The following is a 22300-nucleotide window of genomic DNA, read 5'->3' on the forward strand; positions in this document are numbered from 1 at the left end:
TAGAACCACTTTGGTGGGTTGGCTTGCTGACAAGTGAGTGTGTTTACCCTTTCTTCTCTGTTCCTCAATCATTTCATTATTTTTTAATTAGCTATACATTTACAGTGGCTTTTGGAGAAATTGCAAACTTTGTAGCTTATGTTTATGCTCCCGCTGTACTCGTCACTCCTCTCGGTGCTTTAAGTATTATCATCAGGTGGGTAACTCTCCTTAATCATTTCTGAACAATCTCCTGATAAGAAGAGGTAGTTATGTCACCTCTTACCTTTCATTTTTCTGCCTCCCCTAGTGCTGTTTTGGCACACTTCCTCTTAAACGAAAAACTCAGGAAAATGGGAGTCTGGGATGTGTTTGCGCATCGTTGGCTCCGTTATGATCGTCATCCATGCTCCTGCTCCTCAGAGCACACTCCCAATTCTGTTGACGAGATCTGGAAACTTGCTATGCAACCAGGTTTCCTCTTTCTCTCTCACATTGTGTGTCTTATAGTATCTGAGAATCCTTTCCTTTTTTTTTTTTTTAATGAGACAGCTTTTCTTATTTACGTGGCCACATCAATGTCCATTGTCCTGGCTTTGATTCTCTACTGTGAACCTCTCTGCGGCCAAACCACCATTCTTGTTTATACCGGAATCTGTTCTTCGATGGGTTTCTTAAATTTGGATTTACTTTTCACCTCTATTTATTCTTCTTCTTCTTCTTGTCTAAAAAGCAAGTTTTTTTATATGTTTATATGAGGGTTATGAGCATAAAGGCTGTGGGGATTGCTATAAAGTTAACATTGGAGGGTATAAACCAGATTTGGTATCGAGAGACTTGGTTTTTTTTGTCATGGTTGCTGCTATATTGTGGTCGTTATGCAGATGATCTACCTTAACAAAGTATATTTTTTTAATAAAAGGGAACTTGTACTTGTTGTATGTTGCGCACATTTGTTAGTTCAGTTATGTTTGTTTTGTGTTGGCAGGCGCTGGACACATTCAACGCAGCATTGTGTCTCCAATCTATTATGTGATGTTCACTACCCTCACAATCGTTGCTAGTGCCATCATGTTCAAGGTAGTTTATATAAAGCTAAAAGATAAAGAGAAAACATATACTCATTACATCATGGGTCTTCTTTAGAAGGAATAAAAAAGGAAGAGGGGGTGTGTTTAATAAAATGAGTATTGGACAGGACTGGTATGGGCAAACACAGAAGCATGAGCATCTCCTCTGAGATATGTGGATTCATCACTGTGCTGACAGGAACAGTTATACTGCATGGGACGAGGGAAGAGGAAGAAACTTCTTCAGGAACGTTGAGATGGCAGAATCAGGGAAGAGCTTTAACGAAGACATCTAGTAAGCTTGTACGGTCCTGAGTATTAGCAACCAAAGGTTATCTGATAACTTAACTTCGTTTAGACTGAACGAGAAGATCATCCATCATCATCATCATCATCATCTCTCTCTAGTCGGGGAACAATGTAGAGCCTTTTGTGTATACATGGATTGTCTTTTGTATTAGTGTTTTCGGGGTTCATTTTTGTGGAATTTGCCATTCACATTCATATTTTTTGTTTCTTAGTACATAGTTTTTGTAAAATATATATCCCTATACAATATAACATATGTTTCCAAAGCTTTTGATATGCTCACTGGATTCATAGTCTTTGGGATGATTTGAATGAGCTATAACTTTAGGTTTCTGATGTAAAATTTAAGTTGCTGTAAATTTTTGTGCTATAGTTTGGGAAAACAATATTTTTTTTTATTCTGGACATAAATCTACAGCTTTAATTCTCTAAAGATTTAAAGAAATAAAAACATGATTGATTAATATATATGATTCTATACTAAATTTTAGATGTCTAAATCATTTACAACCAATCACCCCTTTTGTGTAAAGAGATTCCCAGATTTTTTGGAGAGACTCATCAATACCTTGGAGAAATTTATATAGATAATAAAAATTTATTGTGAAATACTTTCTAGGATATAACCAATAATTAGGATCTCTATTATTTAAAGTAACTATCTAACTATTCTTTAATCTAAATCTCTTAAAAAGTAAATAAATCTGGCAAATGTTGCTTGAGTTGCATTTACTAATATTTTTTGCCAAAAAGGGGAACATATCAATAGAATTTATGCAGCATTTATTTACCATCTCTTTTTATGCAGCATTCCATTTTGTTAAAGAATATCCTACCTACAGTACTACTGTCATTGATGAAACTCTACTATAAATCAATTTCGTTTGGACGTTAATCTTTCCATCGTATATTATTCTTAGTTAAATAATGAAAAGCGGGATAATGTCGTTAATCTTTGCGCTCTATTTAACGTTATGGTTGTTACAGCGAATAGCGATTCCAACTACTACGGGACGACCAAGCCGGTTCATCTGAAGGAGGAGAAAGTGACACGTCTCCACTTCTACCTTCATGATATCCTCAGTGGCAGAAACCCCAGCGCCGTCAGAATCGCACACGCCAATCTCACCGGCGGCGCAGATTCGGCAGTAGGATTCGGAAGCCTGTTCGCGATGGACGATCCGCTCACCGTCGGACCCGGAAAGATTCGAAGGAGATAGGAAACGGGCGTGGAATGTACGTATCCGGAGCAAAGACATAAGAAAGTTCACGATCGTGATGTACGCGGATTTGGCGTTCACGACGGGGAAATTCAACGGAAGCTCGATAAGCGTGTTCTCGAGGAATCCGGTGGCGGAAGAGGCCGGAGAGAGAGATTGGGATCGTGGGAGGACGTGGTAAATTCAGAATGGCTAGAGGCTTCGTCAATATCAAAACGCATCAGATCGACATGAAGACAGGCGATGCTGTTCTCCGTTACGATGCTACTGTTTACCATTATTAACCACATCATTTTATGTTCGAACCATAATTTGTAACAACTCTACAATTATATTTCCGATTCAAATGATAATCCGATTCCAAACTTTACCTACTGCTTGTTTTCCCGCGAACTTGTTTTGTTTAAACTAAGAACACATGACACATATCATAGGGGCATGTGTACGAGTACGAGTACGATTGTTTTCCTTCGGATTCTATTCCTTACTATACCTTTTCACAAAAAATATATTGATCCGTGTCCATGGAAAAACTATAGAAATAATGTTATCTTACGATGATTAAAAATCGAACATGTAAGGAATAGAAAAATAAACATTCCTGAAAGTGAAAATTTAATGTTTTTTCAATATATTTGAATCGTTTTTGTGTGTGTGTGGACTACAAATGTGATATACTGAACGTGTTAGAGTCCTGATATATTTAGATGCAGTTTAAAAGATTGGTAATATTAAAGTAGGTCATATGGGAAAAACTGTTAGACTATTCATTTATTTAATTAGTTTGAGTGAAATTTTACTAAATTAATTATAAAAATTAGAACGATTCTCATTTACCATAAAGAGCATTTAACCTATATTAATACAAATGTAAAATGTGGTTAGAAATTTAAAACATCACTAAAAGTAGATTTATATATAGAGCGTTTAACGACGTGAAATTTAATATTTTCGTCGGATTTTATATGTAGATTTTGAAAAAATTAAAAATTGACAATATTGTTAATGCATAGTTGCATCATGCACTAACATATGATGATGGTAAAGAGGCTTGAAACCTTTGTTGTTTCTGTTTTCTCTAGAGAATGTCGATTTTATAGTGGTTAGTCAACAGATTTAGGGATTATAAGAAGTTTTTACTAAATTAATTGATAAAAAATAGAAACAATACTCATGTACCATGAAAGAGAATTTAAAATACATTAATATAAATTTAGAATATGGTTAGAAATTTTAAAACAACACTAAAGATTATAGGCTTCAGTATATAGATCATTTGCCGAAAAGCTCAAGACATAGATTTTGTGAAAAATTCAAAAATATAACAATAATGTTTTAATTCATAGTTGCACCTGCACTAACATATGATGATGGTCAAAGAGTTTTCGAACCTTTGTTGTCTCCGTTTCTCTAGAATAGCGACTTTATAGTGGTTAGTCCACTGATTTAGAGATTATATGAAGTATTACTAAATTAATTGATAAATAATTAGAACGATGCCCATGTACCATGAAAGAGAATTTAGAATACATTAATACAAATGTAGAATGTGGTTAGAAATTTAAAACAACACTACAAATTATAAGCTTTAGTATATTGAACATTTACAGAAAAACTCAATATTTTCGTAGGGGTCACATAATTTTTTTTTAAAAATTTAAAAAGTATGACTATACCATTTTAATGCATTCTTGCATCTTGCATTAACATATGATGATGATCATAGAGGTTTGGATCCTTTGTTGTCTCTGTTTCTCTAGAGATTAGCGATTTTGTAGTGATTTTTTTTTTTGAAACACACTTGTATTAAATGATCAAACCAAAGTAGATGAAGCCATAAAGGCCAGTTCAACAGACAAGATCTGCTTTGCTAGCTTATCAGCTTCTACATTCTCATACGTGAGATCCAATGGAAAGAAATATATTCAAAAGAAAGGCTAAAGCTTGAATGTCAGCCAAGATCCCATAGAGACCAGCCAAGGATGATTCCGCTTTGATGGCTTTGATCAGCACCGCTGAGTCTGATTCACACCGAATTCTTGAAAGGCCGAGCTCTCTACATTTCACTAATGCTTCCAGGAGAGCCAGTGCTTCAGCTGCTAGAGGCGATTTCACATGGTGAGCAGGGGCAGAGTATGATGATGTTCTGTTTTGTGATTCCACAATCCAACCTAATCCTGCAATGCTTACACTTTCAATCCAAGCAGCATCTGTTTTGATTAGAATACAGTTTGTTGATGGTACTGTTAGAGGGACCATGGTGCGAGTTGCTGGAGGTAGAGCAGCTGACAGGAGCCCCACTCACGAGCCAATGCGATAGCTTTGGAGAGTTTCATTCGCTGAGAGATGCTTATCATTAAACACTAGGTTGTTTCTTGCTATCCATATACTCCATAAGATCCAAGGAACTAGTTGTCCTGCGGCTACTCCAGAAGGAGGTAAGTTCTTCCTTGGCACCAAATCAATCCACAGCCTCCTCAAATCTATAGATTCATTGTACTCAATACTCTCGGGAAAACAGAGACCGAGGACCAGATCTGTTTTGCAAAAGTACACTGAAAGAAAAAGTGATCTATAGTTTCAGGTAGGTTGCATCGTTTACACTTCCCATCCACATTGTAGTGGTTAGTCCACCGATTTAGGGAGTACTACGAAGTTCTACTAAAATTAATTGATAAAAATTAGAAAGATTCCCATGTACAATGAAGGAGTGTTTACATACATTAATGCTGGTATTTCTTTGTGTCGTGTTAACACATAGATTTTGAGAAAAAACCAAAAAATATTACAATACTGTTTTAATGCATAGTTGCATTATTCGCTAACATATGATGATGGTCAAAGAGGTTTGGAACCTTTGTTGTCTCCGTTTCTCTAGAGAATAGCGATTTATAGTTGTTAGTCCATCGATTTATGGAATATTATGAAATTTTACTAATTAATTGATAAAAATTAGAAAAATTCTCATGTACAATGAAAGAGAGTTTAACATACATTAATACAAATTAGATAGTGGTTAAAAATTTTAAAACAACACTAAAGTATAGGCTTTAGTATATAGAGCGTTTAACGTAAAACTCAAAATTTTCGTACGGCATATCTACTAAATTAATTGAAAAAAATTAGAAATATTTCCATGTACCATGAAAGAGAGTTTAACATACATTAATACAAATGTAGAATGTGTTTAGAAATTTTAAAAAACAACATTAAAAAGTACATGCTTCAGTATGTAGAGCGTTTAATGTAAAACTCAATATTTCGTATGGGTTTATACATAGATTTTGAAAAAAATTCAAAATATGGCAATAATTTTTTAATGCATAGTTCTATCATTCAATAACATATGATGATGGTCAAAGAAGCTTGGAACATTTTTTTGTCTCCGTTTCTGTAGAGAATAACGATTTTACAATGGTTAGTCCATTAATTTAGGGAGTATTATGAAGTTCTACTAATTTTAATAAAAAATTAAAAAGATTCCCATGTACCATGAAAGAGAATTTAACTTACATTAATAAAATATAGAATGTGTTTAGAAATTTTAAAACAACACTAAAAGTATATGCTTCAGTATGTAGAGAGTCTAATGTAAAATTCAATATTTTCGTATGGGTTTTATGGATTTTGAGAAAAATACAAAAAATATGGCAATAATTTATTTATGCATAATTGCATCATACACTAATATATGATGATGGTCAAAGAAGCTTGGAATCTTTGTTGTCTCCATTTTCTAGGAAATAACAATTTCATAATGGTTATTTCACTAATTTAGGGATTATATAAAGTTTTACTCAATTAATTGATAAAAAAATAGAACGATGCCCATGTACCATGAAATAGAGTTTAGCATACATTAAATTTTTTTTGAAATGTGGTTAGAAATTTAAAAGAACTCTAAAGATTATAGGCTTCAGTATATAGAGTATTTACGAAAAAAACTCAATATTTTCGTAGAGCGTTCACATATTAATTTTAAGGAAAACTAAAAAAATATGAAAATATTATTTTAATGCATAGTTGTATCATAAAACACATATGATGATGGTCAGAGAGGTTTTTAACCTTTGTTGTCTCCGTTTCTCTAGAGAATAACAATTTATAGTGGTTTCGCCACCGATTTAGGGAGTATTTGAAATTTTACTAAATTAATTGATAAAAAAAATTGGTACGATTCTCATGTACCATGAAAGAGAGTTTAACATATATTAATACAAATGTAGAATTCGTTAGAAATTTTAAAGAACACTAAAAAGTATAGCCTACATAGATTTTGAGAAAAAAATAAAAAATATGACAATATTGTTTTAATGCATATTTGCATTCTGCACTAACGTATTATGATTGTCAAAGAGGTTTGGAACATTTGTTGTATCCGTTTCTCTTGAATATCGATTTTATAGGGGTTAGTTCACTACTTTAGAGAGTATCGAAGTTTTTCTAAATTATTGATTAAAAAAAATAGAACGATGCCCAAGTACAGTGTTTTGCATATTACAAATGTATAATGTGGTTAGAAATTTTAAAGCAACACTAAAGATATAGGCTTCATTATATAGAGCATTTACAGAAAACTCTATATTTTCGTCGGGGTTAACACATTGATATTGAGAAAAAATTCAAAAATATGACAATATTTTCTTTATGCATAGTTGCACCATGCACTAACATATGATGGTGTTCAAAGAGGTTTGAAATTTTTTTTGTCTCAGTTTCTCAAGAATAGCGAATATATAGTGATTAGTTCACTAATTTAGGAATTATATGAAGTATTACTAAATTAATTGATAAAAAAATTGAACGATACCCATTTACCATGAAAGAGAGTTTATAGTAAATTAATACAAATGTAGAATGTGGTTAGAAATTTAAAACAACATTAAAGATTATGAGCTTCAATATATATAGCATTTATCGATAAACTGAATATTTTGTAGGGGGTTAACATATAGATTTTGAAAAAAATTCAAAAATATAACAATATTGTTTTAATGCATAATTTTATCATGAACTACCATATGATGATGTTCAGAGAAGTTCGGAACATTTATTATCTCTGTTTCTCAATAATAGTGAATTTATAGTGATTATAGTTCACTGATTTAGGGATTAAATGAAGTATTACTAAATTAATTGATAAAAATTAGAACGATGACCATGTACCATGAAAGATAGTATATAATATATTAATACAACTGTAGAATATGGTTAGAAATTTTAAAACAACACTAAAGATTATAAGTTTCAGTATATTAACCATTTACCTTAAAAACTGAATATTTTGTACGGGTTAACACTAAAGATTATAAGAGTTAACACATTGATTTTGAGAAAAGATAAAAAAATATGGCAATATTGTTTTAATGCATCTTTATATCATGAACTAAGATATGATGATGGTCAAAGAAGTTTTGAACATTTGTTGTCTCCGTTTCTCTAGAATAGCAATTTTATTGTGGTTTGTCCACTGATTTAGGGAGCTTACGAAGTTATACAAAATTAATTGATAAAAAGATAGTACGATGCCCATGTACTGTGAAAGAGAGTTTAAAATACATTAATAAAAATTTATAATGTGGCTAGAAATTTCAAAACAACACTAAAGATTATAGGTTTACGTAAATTAACCATTTACCGAAAAACTGAATATTTTGTAGTGGTTAACACACAGATTGAGAAAAATTCAACAAAAATGACAAAATTGTTTGACGCATAGTTGTATCATTAACTAACATATGATGATGGTATGAGAGGTTTGGAACTTTTGTTACCTCCGTTTCTCTAGAATAGCGATTCTATTGTGGTTTGTCCACTGATTTAGGGAGCATATGAAGTTTTACTAAATTAATTGATTAAAAAATAGAACGATGCCCATTTACCATGAAAGAGAGTTTAGAATACATTAATGCAAATTTAGAATATGGTTAAATCTTTTAAAACAACACAAAAGATTATAAGCTTCAATATATTAACTATTTACCAAAAAACTGAATATTTTGTAGGGGTTAACACACAAATTTTGAAAAAAATTGAAAAAAATGAAGATATTGTTTTAATTCATATTTGTATCATGAACTAACATATGATGATTGTTAGAGAGGATTGGAACCTTTGTTGTCTCTGTTTCTCTAGAATAGCGATTTTATTGGGGTTTGTACGTTGATTTAGGAACATATGAAGTTTTACTAAATTAATTGATAAAAAATAGAACGATGCCCATGTACCGTGAAATAGAGTTTATAATACATTAATACAAATGTAGAATGTGGTTAGAAATTTTAAAACAACACTACCGAAAAACTGGATATTTTGTAGGGGTTAACACATAAATTTTGAGAAAAATTCAATAAAGTGAAATATTTTTTTTAATTCATATTTGTATCATGAACTAACATATGATGATGGTTAGAGAGGTTTGGAACCTTTGTTGTCTCCGTTTCTCAAGAATAGCTATTTTATTGTGGGTTTTTGTCCACTAATTTAGGGAGCATATGAAGTTTTACTAAATTAATTGATAAAAAATAGAACAATGCCCATGTACCATGAAATAGAGTTTAGAATACATTAATACAAATTTAGTATGTGGTTAGAAATTTAAAAAAAACACTGAAGATTATATGCTTCGGTATATTAACCATTTACCCAAAAACTGAATATTTTGTACAAATTTTGAAAAAAATTCAAAAAAGGAAAATATTGTTTTAATGCATATTTGTATCATTAACTAACATATGATGATGGTTAGAGAGGTTTGGAACCTTTGTTGTCTCCGTTTCTCTAGAATAGCGATTTTATTGGGGTTTGTACCATTTACCGAAAAACTGAATATTTTGTAGGGGTTAAACACACAAATTTTGAGAAAATTCAAAAAAAAAATATTTTTTAATTCATATTTGTATCATGAAATAACATATGACGATGGTTAGAGAGGGTTTGGAACTTTTTTTGTCTCCGTTTCTCTAGAATAACGATTTTATTGTGGGTTTTTGTCCTCTATTTAGGGAGCATATGAAGTTTTACTAAATTAATTGATAAAAAATAGAACGATGCCCATGTACCTTGAAATATAATTTATAATACATTAATACAAATGTAGAATGTGGTTAGAAATTTTAAAACAACACTAAATATTATATGCTTAGATATATTAACCGTTTACCGAAAAACTGAATATTTTGTACAATTTTGAAAAAAAATTCAAAAAAATGAAAATATTGTTTTAATGCATATTTGTATCATTAACTAACATATGATGATGGTTAGAGAGGTTTGAAACATTTGTTGTCTCCGTTTCTCTAGAATAGCGATTTTATTGGGGTTTGTACCATTTACCCAAAACTGAATATTTTGTAGGGGTTAAACACACAAATTTTGAGTAAAATTCAAAAAAATGAAAATATTTTTTTAATTCATATTTATATCATGAACTAACATATGATATTTTCAGAGAGGTTTGGAACTTTTGTTTTCTCTGTTTCTCTAGAATAGCGATTTTATTGGGGTTTGTACGTTGATTTAGGAACATATGAAGTTTTACTAAATTAATTGATAAAAAATAGAACGATGCCCATGTACCTTGAAATAGAGTTTATAATACATTAATACAAATGTAAAATGTAGTTAGAAATTTTAAAACAACACTAAAGATTATATGCGTCGATATATTAACCGTTTACCGAAAAACTGGATATTTTGTAGGGGTTAACGTTAACACACAAATTTTGAGAAAAAAAAAATCAATAAAATGAAATTATTTTTTTAATTCATATTTGTATCATGAACTAACATATGATGATGGTTAGAGAGGTTTGGAACTTTTGTTGTCTCCGTTTCTCTAGAATAGCGATTTTATTGTGGGTTTTTGTCCACTATTTAGGGAGCATATGAAGTTTTACTAAATTAATTGATAAAAAATAGAACGATGCCCATGTACCTTGAAATAATTTTATAATACATTAATACAAATGTATAATGTGGTTAGAAATTTTAAAACAACACTAAATTTATATGCTTAGATATATTAACCGTTTACCGAAAAACTGAATATTTTGTACAAATTTTGAAAAAAAATTCAAAAAATGAAAATTTTGTTTTAATGCATATTTGTATCATTAACTAACATATGATGATGGTTAGAGAGGTTTGGAACATTTGTTGTCTCCGTTTCTCTAGAATAGCGATTTTTTGGGGTTTGTACCATTTACCCTAAAACTGAATATTTTGTAGGGGTTAAACACACAAATTTTGAGAAAATTCAAAAAAACGAAAATATTTTTTTAATTCATATTGTATCATGAACTAACATATGATATTTTCAGAGAGGTTTGGAACTTTTGTTTTCTCTGTTTCTCTAGAATAGCGATTTTATTGGGGTTTGTACGTTGATTTAGGAACATATGAAGTTTTACTAAATTAATTGATAAAAAATAGAACGATGTCCATGTACCTTGAAATAGAGTTTATAATACATTAATACAAATGTAAAAGTAGTTAGAAATTTTAAAACAACACTAAAGATTATATGCGTCGATATATTAACCGTTTACCGAAAAACTGGATATTTTGTAGGGGTTAACGTTAACACACAAATTTTGAGAAAAAAATCAATAAAATGAAATTATTTTTTTAATTCATATTTGTATCATGAACTAACATATGATGATGGTTAGAGAGGTTTGAACTTTTGTTGTCTCCGTTTCTCTAGAACAGCGATTTTATTGTTGGATTTTGTCCACTAATTTAGGGAGCATATGAAGTTTTACTAAATTAATTGATAAAAAATGGAACGATGACCATGTACCATGAAATAGAGTTTAGAATACATTAATACAAATTTAGTATGTGGTTAGAAATTTTAAAACAACACTGAAGATTATATGCTTCGATATATTAACCATTTACCCAAAAACTGAATATTTTTGTATGAGTTAACACACAAATTTTGAGAAAATCAAAAAATGAAAATATTGTTTTCATATTTGTATCATGAACTAACATATGATGATGGTTGAGAGGTTTGGAACCTTTGTTGTCTCCGTTTTTTCTAGATATAGCGATTTTATTGGGGTTTGTCCACTAGTTTAGGGAGCATTTGAAGTTTTACTAAATTAATTGATAAAAAAATAGAACGATGCACATGTACCGTGAAATGGAGTTATAATACATTAATGCAAATATAATGTGGTTAGAAATTTTAAAACAACACTAAAGATTATATGCTTCGGTATATTAACCATTTACCGAAAAACTGAATATTTTGTAGAGGTTAACACACAAATTTTGAGAAAAAATCAAAAATATAAAAATATTGTTTTAATGCATATTTGTATCGTGAACTAACATATGATGATGGTTAGAGAGGTCTGGAACCTTTGTTGTCTCTGTTTCACTAGAATAGCGATTTTGTTGGGGGGTTTTATCCATTGATTTAGGGAGCATATGAAGTTCTACTAAATTAATTGATTAAAAAAAGAGAACCATTCTACGTTAGTGTTGTATTAAATATTATATGCTTAGGTATATTAACCCTTTACCGAAAAACTGAATATTTTGTAGGGGTTAACACACAAAATTTGAGAAAAATTCAAAAAATGAAAATATTGTTTAATGCATATTTTTATCATGAACAAACATATGATGATTGTTAGAGAGGTTTTGAACCTTTGTTTTCTCCGTTTCTCTAGAATAACGATTTTATTGGGGTTTGTCCACTAATTTAGGGAGCATATGAAGTTTTACTAAATTAATTGATTAAAAAATGAGAACGATGCCCATGTACCACGAAATAGAGTTTAGAATACATTAATACAAATGTAGAATGTGGTTAGAAATTTTAAAACAACACGAAAGATTATATGCTTTGGTATATTAACCATTTACAAAAAATTGAATATTTTGTATTTGTGGGGGAACACAAAAATTTTGAGAAAAATTCAAAAAAATAAAATATTGTTTAATGCATATTTTTATCATGAACTAACATATGATGATTGTTAGAGAGGTTTGGAACCTTTGTTGTCTCCGTTTCTCTAAAATAGCGATTTTATTGGGTTTGTCCTCTGATTTGGGGAGCATATGAAGTTTTACTAAATTAATTGAATAAAAAAAGAGAACGATGCCCATGTACCATGAAATAGAGTTTAGAATACATTAATACAATTGTAGAATGTGGTTAGAAATTTAAAAAAAACACTAAAGATTATATGCTTAGGTATATTAACCATTTACCGAAAACTGAATATATTGTAGGGGGTTGGTTAACACACAAATTTTGAAAAAAAATCAAAAAAATGAAAATATTGTAATGCATATTTTTATCATGAACTAACATATGATGATTGTGAGAGAGGTTTTGAACCTTTTTTTTTCTCCGTTTCTCTAGAATAGCGATTTTATTGGGGTGTGTCTCTCTGATTTAGGGAGCATTTGAAGTTTACTTTAATTAATTGATTAAAAAAAGAGAACGATGCCCATGTAGCATAAAATAGAGTTACGAAACATTAATACAAATGTGGAATGTGGTTAGAAATTTAAAAAAAACACTAAAGATTATATGCTTAGGTATATTAACCGTTTACCAAAAAACTGAATATTTTGTAGAATTTGTTAACACACAAAATTTGAGAAAAATTCAAAAAAATGATAATATTTTTTAATTCATAGTTGTTTCATGAACTAAAATATGATGATTGTTAGAGAGGTTTGGATTCTTTGTTGTCTCCGTTTCTCTAAAATAGCGATTTTATTGGGGTTTGTCCTCTGATTTAGGAAGCATATGAAATTTACTAAATTAATTGATAAAAAAAGAGACGATGTCCATGTACCACGAAATAGAGTTTAGAATACACTAATACAAATGTAGAATGTGGTTAGAAATTTTAAACAACACGAAAGATTATATGCTTTGGTATATTAACCATTTACCGAAAAACTGAATATTTTGTAGGGGTTAACACACAAATTTTGAGAAAAAAATTCAATAAAATGAAAATATTGTTTCAATTCATATTTGTATCATGAACTAACATATGATGATGGTTAGAGAGAGGTTTGGAACCTTATTTGTCTCCGTTTCTCTAGAATAGCGATTTTATTGGGGTTTGTCTTCTGATTTAGGGAGCATATGATGTTTTACTAAATTAATTGATTAAAAAAGAGAACGATGCCCATGTACCATAAAATAGAGTTTATAATACATTAATGCAAACGTAGAATGTGGTCAGAAATTTTAAAACAACACTAAAGATTATATGCGTCAGTATATTAACTATTTACCGAAAAACTTAATATTTTGTAGGGGTTAACACACAAAATTTGAGAAAAATTCAAAAAAATGAAAATATTTTTTTAATTCATAGTTTATCATGAACTAAAAATGATGATTGTGTTAGAGAGGTTTGGAACCTTTGTTGTCTCCGTTTCTCTAGAATAGCGATTTTATTGGGGTTTGTCCTCTGATTTAGGGAGCATATGAATTTTACTAAATTAATTGATAAAAAAAGAGAACGATGCCCATGTACCACGAAATAGAGTTTAGAATACATTAATACAAATGTAGAATGTGGTTAGAAATTTTAAAACAACACTAAAGATTATATGCGTCGGTATATTAACTATTTACCGAAAAACTGAATATTTTGTAGGGGTTAACACACAAATTTGAGAAAAATTTAATAAAATGAAATATTGTTTAATGCATATTTTTATCATAAACTAACATATGATGATTGTTAGAGAGGTTTTAAACCTTTGTTTTCTCCGTTTCTCTAGAATAACGATTTTATTGGGGTTTGTCCACTAATTTAGGGAACATATGAAGTTTTACTAAATTAATTGATTAAAAAATGAGAACGATGCCCATGTACCACGAAATTGAGTTTATAATACATTAATGCAAACGTAGAATGTGGTTAGAAATTTTAAAACAACACTAAAGATTATATGCGTCGGTATATTAACTATTTACCGAAAAACTGAATATTTTGTAGGGGTTAACACACAAAATTTGAGGAAATTTCAAAAAAATGAAAATATTTTTTTAATTCATAGTTGTATCATGAACTAAAATATGATGATTGTTAGAGAGGTTTGGAACCTTTGTTGTCTCCGTTTCTCAAGAATAGCGATTTTATTGGGGTTTGTCCTCTGATTTAGGGAGGGTATGAAGTTTTACTAAATTAATTGATTAAAAAAAGAGAACGATGCCCATGTACCACGAAATAGAGTTAAGTACATTAATACAAATGTAGAATGTGGTTAGAAATTTTAAAACAACACGAAAGATTATATGCTCCGGTATATTAACCATTTACCGAAAAACTGAATATTTTGTAGGGGTTAACACACAAATTTGAGAAAAATTCAAAAAAATGAAAATATTGTTAATGCATATTTTTATCATGAACTAACATATGATGATTGTTAGAGAGGTTTTGAACCTCTGTTTTCTCCGTTTCTCTAGAATAACGATTTTATTGGAGTTTGTCCACTAATTTAGGGAACATATGAAGTTTTACTAAATTAATTGATTAAAAAAAGAGAACGATGCCCATGTACCACGAAATATAGTTTAGAATACATTAATACAAATGTAGAATGTAGTTTGAAATTTTAAAACAACACTAAAGATTATATGCGTCGGTATATTAACTATTTACCGAAAACTGAATATTTTGTAGGGGTTAACACATAAATTTTGAGAAAATTAATAAAATGAAAGTATTGTTTAATGCATATTTTTATCATGAACTAACATATGATGATTGTTAGAGAGGTTTTGAACCTTGTTTTCTCCGTTTCTCTAGAATAACGATTTTATTGGGGTTTGTCCACTAATTTAGGGAACATATGAAGTTTTACTAAATTAATTGATTAAAAAGAGAACGATGCCCATGTACCACGAAAGATAGTTTAGAATACATTAATACAAATGTAGAATGTGGTTAAAATTTTAAAACAACACTAAAGATTATATGCGTCGGTATATTAACTATTTACCGAAAAACTGAATATTTTGTAGGGGTTAACACACAAATTTTGAGAAAAATTAATAAAAGAAAATATTGTTTAATGCATATTTTTATCATGAACTAACATATGATGATTTTTAGAGAAGTTTTGAACCTTTGCTTTCTCCGTTTCTCTAGAATAACGATTTTATTGGGGTTTGTCCACTAATTTAGGGAGCATATGAAGTTTTACTAAATTAATTGATTAAAAAATGAGAACGATGCCCATGTACCATAAAATAGAGTTTATAATACATTAATGCAAACGTAGAATGTGGTTAGAAATTTTAAAACAACACTAAAGATTATATGCGTCGGTATATTAACTATTTACCGAAAAACTGAATATTTTGTAGGGGTTAACACACAAAATTTGAGGAAAATTCAAAAAAATGAAATATTTTTTTTAATTCATAGTTGTATCATGAACTAAAATATGATGATTGTTAGAGAGGTTTGGAACCTTTGTTGTCTCCGTTTCTCAGAATAGCGATTTTATTGGGGTTTGTCCTCTGATTTAGGGAGGGTATGAAGTTTTACTAAATTAATTGATTAAAAAAAGAGAACGATGCCCATGTACCACGAAATAGAGTTTAGAATACATTAATACAAATGTAGAATGTGTTAGAAATTTTAAAACAACACAAAAGATTATATGCTCGGTATATTAACCATTTACCGAAAAACTGAATATTTTGTAGGGTTAACACACAAATTTTGAGAAAATTTAAAAAAAATGAAATATTGTTTAATGCATATTTTATCATGAACTAACATATGATGATTTTTTAGAGAAGTTTTGAACCTTTGTTTTCTCCGTTTCTCTAGAATAACGATTTTATTGGGGTTTGTCCACTAATTTAGGGAACATATGAAGTTTTATTAATTAATTGATTAAAAAATGAGAACGATGCCCATGTACTATAAAGTAGAGTTTATAATACATTAATGTAAACGTAGAATGTGGTCAGAAATTTTAAAACAACACTAAAGATTATATGCGTCGATATTAACTATTTACCGAAAACTAAATATTTTGTAGGGGTTAACACACAAATTTGAGAAAAATTCAAAAAATGAAAATATTTTTTTTATTCATATTGTATCATGAACTAAAATATGATGATTGTTAGAGAGGTTTGGAACCTTTGTTGTCTCCGTTTCTCTAGAATAGCGATTTTATTGGGTTTTGTCTCTGATTTAGGGAGCATATGAAGTTTTACTAAATTAATTGATTAAAAAAGAGAACGATGCCCATGTACCACGAAAATAGAGTTTAGAATACATTAATACAAATGTAGAATGTGGTTAGAAATTTTAAAACAACACAAAGATTATATGCTTTGGTATATTAACCATTTACCGAAAAATTGAATATTTTGTAGGGGTTAACACACAAATTTTGAGAAAAATTCAAAAAAATGAAAATATTGTTTAATGCATATTTTTATCATGAACAAAATATGATGATTGTTAGAGAGGTTTTGAACCTTTGTTTTCTCCGTTTCTCTAGAATAACGATTTTATTGGGTTTGTCCACTAATTTAGGGACATATGAAGTTTTACTAAATTAATTGATTAAAAAAGAGAACGATGCCCATGTACCACGAAATATAGTTAGAATACATTAGTACAAATGTAGAATGTGGTTTGAAATTTTAAAACAACACTAAAGATTATATGCGTCGGTATATTAACTATTTACCGAAAAACTGAATATTTTGTAGGGGTTAACACACAAATTTTGAGAAAAATTTATAAAATGAAAATATTGTTTAATGCATATTTTTATCATGAACTAACATATGATGATTGTTAGAGAGTTTTGAACCTTTTTTTCTCCGTTTCTCTAGAATAACGATTTTATTGGGGTTTGTCCACTAATTTAGGGAACATATGAAGTTTTACTAAATTAATTGATTAAAAAAAGAGAACGATGCCCATGTACCACGAAATATAGTTTAGAATACATTAATACAAATGTAGAATGTGGTTAAAAATTTTAAAACAACACTAAAGATTATATGCGTCGGTATATTAACTATTTACCGAAAACTGAATATTTTGTAGTTAACACACAAATTTTGAGAAAAATTTAAAAAATGAAAATATTGTTTAATGCATTTTTTTATCATGAACTAACATATGATGATTGTTAGAGAGGTTTTGAACCTTTGTTTTCTCCGTTTCTCTAGAATAACGATTTTATTGGGGTTTGTCCACTAATTTAGGGAGCATATGAAGTTTTACTAAATTAATTGATTAAAAATGAGAACGATGCCCATGTACCATAAAATAGAGTTTATAATACATTAATGCTAACGTAGAATGTGGTTAGAAATTTTAAAACGACACTAAAGATTATATGCGTCGGTATATTAACTATTTACCGAAAAACTGAATATTTTGTAGGGACACACAAAATTTGAGAAAATTCAAAAAATGAAAATATTTTTAATTCATAGTTGTATCATGAAAATATGATGATTGTTAGAGAGGTTTGGAACCTTTGTTGTCTCCGTTTCTCTAGAATAGCGATTTTATTGGGGTTTGTCCTCTGATTTAGGGGGGTATGAAGTTTTACTAAATTAATTGATTAAAAAAAGAGAACGATGCCCATGTACCACGAAATAGAGTTTAGAATACATTAATACAAATGTAGAATGTGGTTAGAAATTTTAAAACACCACGAAAGATTATATGCTTGGTATATTAACCATTTACCGAAAAACTGAATATTTTGTAGGGGTTAACACACAAATTTTGAGAAATTCAAAAAATGAAAATATGTTTAATGCATATTTTTATCATGAACTAACATATGATGATTTTTAGAGAGGTTTTGAACCTTTGTTTTCTCCGTTTCTCTAGAATAACGATTTTATTGGGGTTTGTCCACTAATTTAGGGAACATATGAAGTTTTACTAAATTAATTGATTAAAAAAGAGAACGATGCCCATGTACCACGAAATAGAGTTTAGAATACATTAATACAAATGTAGAATGTGGTTAGAAATTTTAAAACAACACTAAAGATTATATGCGTCGGTATATTAACTATTTACCGAAAACTGAATATTTTGTAGGGGTTAACACACAAATTTTGAGAAAAATTTAAAAAAATGAAATATTGTTAATGCATATTTTTATCATGAACTAACATATGATGATTGTTAGAGAGGTTTTGGAACCTTTGTTTTCTCGTTTCTCTAGAATAACGATTTTATTGGGGTTTGTCCACTAATTTAGGGAGCATATGAAGTTTTACTAAATTAATTGATTAAAAATGAGAACGATGCCCATGTACCATAAATAGAGTTTAGAATACATTAATACAAAGTAGAATGTGGTTAGAAATTTTAAAACAACACTAAAGATTATATGCGCTGTATATTAACTATTTACCGAAAACTGAATATTTTGTAGGGTTACACACAAAATTTGAGGAAAATTCAAAAAAATGAAATATTTTTTAATTCATAGTTGTATCATGAACTAAAATATGATGATTGTTAGAGAGGTTTGAACCTTTGTTGTCTCCGTTTCTCAAGAATAGCGATTTTATTGGGGTTTGTCCTCTGATTTAGGGAGCATATGAAGTTTTACTAAATTAATTGATTAAAAAAAGAGAACGATGCCCATGTACCACGAATAGAGTTTAGAATACATTAATACAAATGTAGAATGTGGTTAGAAATTTTAAAACAACACGAAAGATTATATGCTTGGTATATTAACCATTTACCGAAAAACTGAATATTTTGTAGGGGTTAACACACAAATTTTGAGAAAATTTAAAAAAAGAAAATATTGTTTAATGCATATTTTTATCATGAACTAACATATGATGATTTTTAGAGAGTTTTGAACCTTTGTTTCTCTCCGTTTCTCTAGAATAACGATTTTATTGGGGTTTGTCCACTAATTTAGGGAACATATGAAGTTTTACTAAATTAATTGATTAAAAAATGAGAACGATGCCCATGTACTATAAATAGAGTTTATAATACATTAATGTAAACGTAGAATGTGGTCAGAAATTTTAAAACAACACTAAAGATTATCTGCGTCGTATATTAACTATTTACCGAAAAACTAATATTTTGTAGGGGTTAACACACAAATTTGAGAAAAATTCAAAAAAATGAAATATTTTTTTTATTCATAGTTGTATCATGAACTAAAATGATGATTGTTTAGAGGTTTGGAACCTTTGTTGTCTCCGTTTCTCTAGAATAGCGATTTTATTGGGGTTTGTCCTCTGATTTAGGGAGCATATGAAGTTTTACTAAATTAATTGATTAAAAAATGAGAACGATGCCCATGTACCATAAATAGAGTTTATAATACATTAATACAAACGTAGAATGTGGTTAGAAATTTTAAAACAACACTAAAGATTATATGCTCGGTATATTAACTATTTACCGAAAACTGAATATTTTGTAGGGACACACAAATTTGAGAAAAATTCAAAAATGAAAATATTTTTTTAATTCATATTTGTATCATGAACTAAATATGATGATTGTTAGAGAGGTTTGGAACCTTTGTTGTCTCCGTTTCTCTAGAATACGATTTTATTGGGTTTGTCCTCTGATTTAGGGAGCATATGAAGTTTTACTAAATTAATTGATTAAAAAAAGAGAACGATGCCCATGTAACACGAAATAGAGTGAATACATTAATACAATGTAGAATGTGGTTAGAAATTTTAAAACAACACTAAAGATTATATGCTTCGGTATATTAACTATTTACCGAAAAACTAATATTTTGTAGGGGTTAACACACAAATTTTGAGAAAAATTCAAAAAAATGAAAATATTGTTTAATGCATATTTTTATCATGAACTAACATATGATGATTGTTAGAGAGGTTTTGAACCTTTGTTTCTCCGTTTCTCTAGAATAACGATTTTATTGGGGTTTGTCCACTAATTTAGGGAACATATGAAGTTTTACTAAATTAATTGATTAAAAAAAGAGAACGATGCCCATGTACCACGAAATATAGTTTAGAATACATTAATACAAATGTAGAATGTGGTTAGAAATTTTAAAACAACACTAAAGATTATATGCGTCGGTATATTAACTATTTACCGAAAAACTGAATATTTTGTAGGGTTAACACACAAAATTTGAGAAAAATTCAATAAAATGAAAATATTGTTTTAATGCATATTTTTATCATGAACTAAATATGATGATTGTTAGAGAGGTTTTGAACCTTTGTTTTCTCTCCGTTTCTCTAGAATAACGATTTTATTGGGGTTTGTCCACTGATTTAGGGAGCATATGAAGTTTTACTAAATTAATTGATTAAAAAAGAGAACGATGCCCATGTACCACGAAATAGAGTTTAGAATACATTAATACAAATGTAGAATGTGGTTAGAAATTTTAAAACAACACTAAAGATTATATGCTTTGGTATATTAACCATTTACCAAAAACTGAATATTTTGTAGGGGTTAACACACAAATTTTGAGAAAATTTTTAAAAATGAAAATATTGTTTAATGCATATTTTTATCATGAACTAACATATGATTGTTAGAGAGTTTTGAACCTTTGTTTTCTCCGTTTCTCTAGAATAACGATTTTATTGGGGTTTGTCCACTAATTTAGGGAACATATGAAGTTTTACTAATTAATTGATTAAAAAATGAGAACGATGCCCATGTATCATAGTAAAATAGAGTTTATAATACATTAATGTAAACGTAGAATGTGGTCAGAAATTTTAAAACAACACTAAAGATTATCTGCGTCGGTATATTAACTATTTACCGAAAAAGAAATATTTTGTAGGGGACACACAAAATTTGAGAAAAATTCAAAAAAATGAAAATATTTTTTAATTCATAGTTGTATCATGAACTAAATATGATGATTGTTGTTAGAGGTTTGGAACCTTTGTTGTCTCCGTTTCTCTAGAATAGCGATTTTATTGGGGTTTGTCCTCTGATTTAGGGAGCATATGAAGTTTTACTAAATTAATTGATTAAAAAAGAGAACGATGCCCATGTACCACGAAATAGAGTTTAGAATACATTAATACAAATGTAGAATGTGGTTAGAAATTTTAAAACAACACTAAAGATTATATGCTTTGGTATATTAACCATTTACCAAAAACTGAATATTTTGTAGGGGTTAACACACAAATTTTGAGAAAAATTCAAAAAAATGAAAATATTTTTTAATTCATATTTTATCATGAACTAACATATGATGATTGTTAGAGAGGTTTGGAACCTTTGTTTTCTCCGTTTCTCTAGAATAGCGATTTTATTGGGGTTTGTCCACTGATTAGGGAACATATGAAGTTTTACTAAATTAATTGATTAAAAAAGAGAACGATGCCCATGTACCACGAAATATAGTTTAGAATACATTAATACAAATGTAGAATGTGGTTAGAAATTTTAAAACAACACTAAAGATTATATGCGTCGGTATATTAACCATTTTACCGAAAACTGAATATTTTGTAGGGGTTAACACACAAATTTTGAGAAAAAATTAAAAAATGAAAATATTGTTTAATGCATATTTTTATCATGAACTAACATATGATGATTGTTAGAGAGGTTTGAACCTTTGTTTTCTCCGTTTCTCTAGAATAACGATTTTATTGGGGTTTGTCCACTAATTTAGGGAACATATGAAGTTTTACTAAATTAATTGATTAAAAAATGAGAA

General features: G+C 29.2%; 2 pseudogenes; both read left to right on the forward strand.

Annotated features, from left to right (window-relative positions):
• Positions 1-6: 6 nt before the first annotated feature.
• Positions 7-1586, forward strand: LOC106438715 (annotated as a pseudogene).
• A 746-nt stretch (positions 1587-2332) lies between these two features.
• On the forward strand, positions 2333-2952 carry LOC106373709 (annotated as a pseudogene).
• The last annotated feature ends 19348 nt before the right edge of the window (positions 2953-22300 follow it).

This window comes from Brassica napus, unplaced genomic scaffold (assembly GCF_020379485.1).
Source record: "Brassica napus cultivar Da-Ae unplaced genomic scaffold, Da-Ae ScsIHWf_2484;HRSCAF=3209, whole genome shotgun sequence".
NCBI lineage: Eukaryota > Viridiplantae > Streptophyta > Magnoliopsida > Brassicales > Brassicaceae > Brassica > Brassica napus.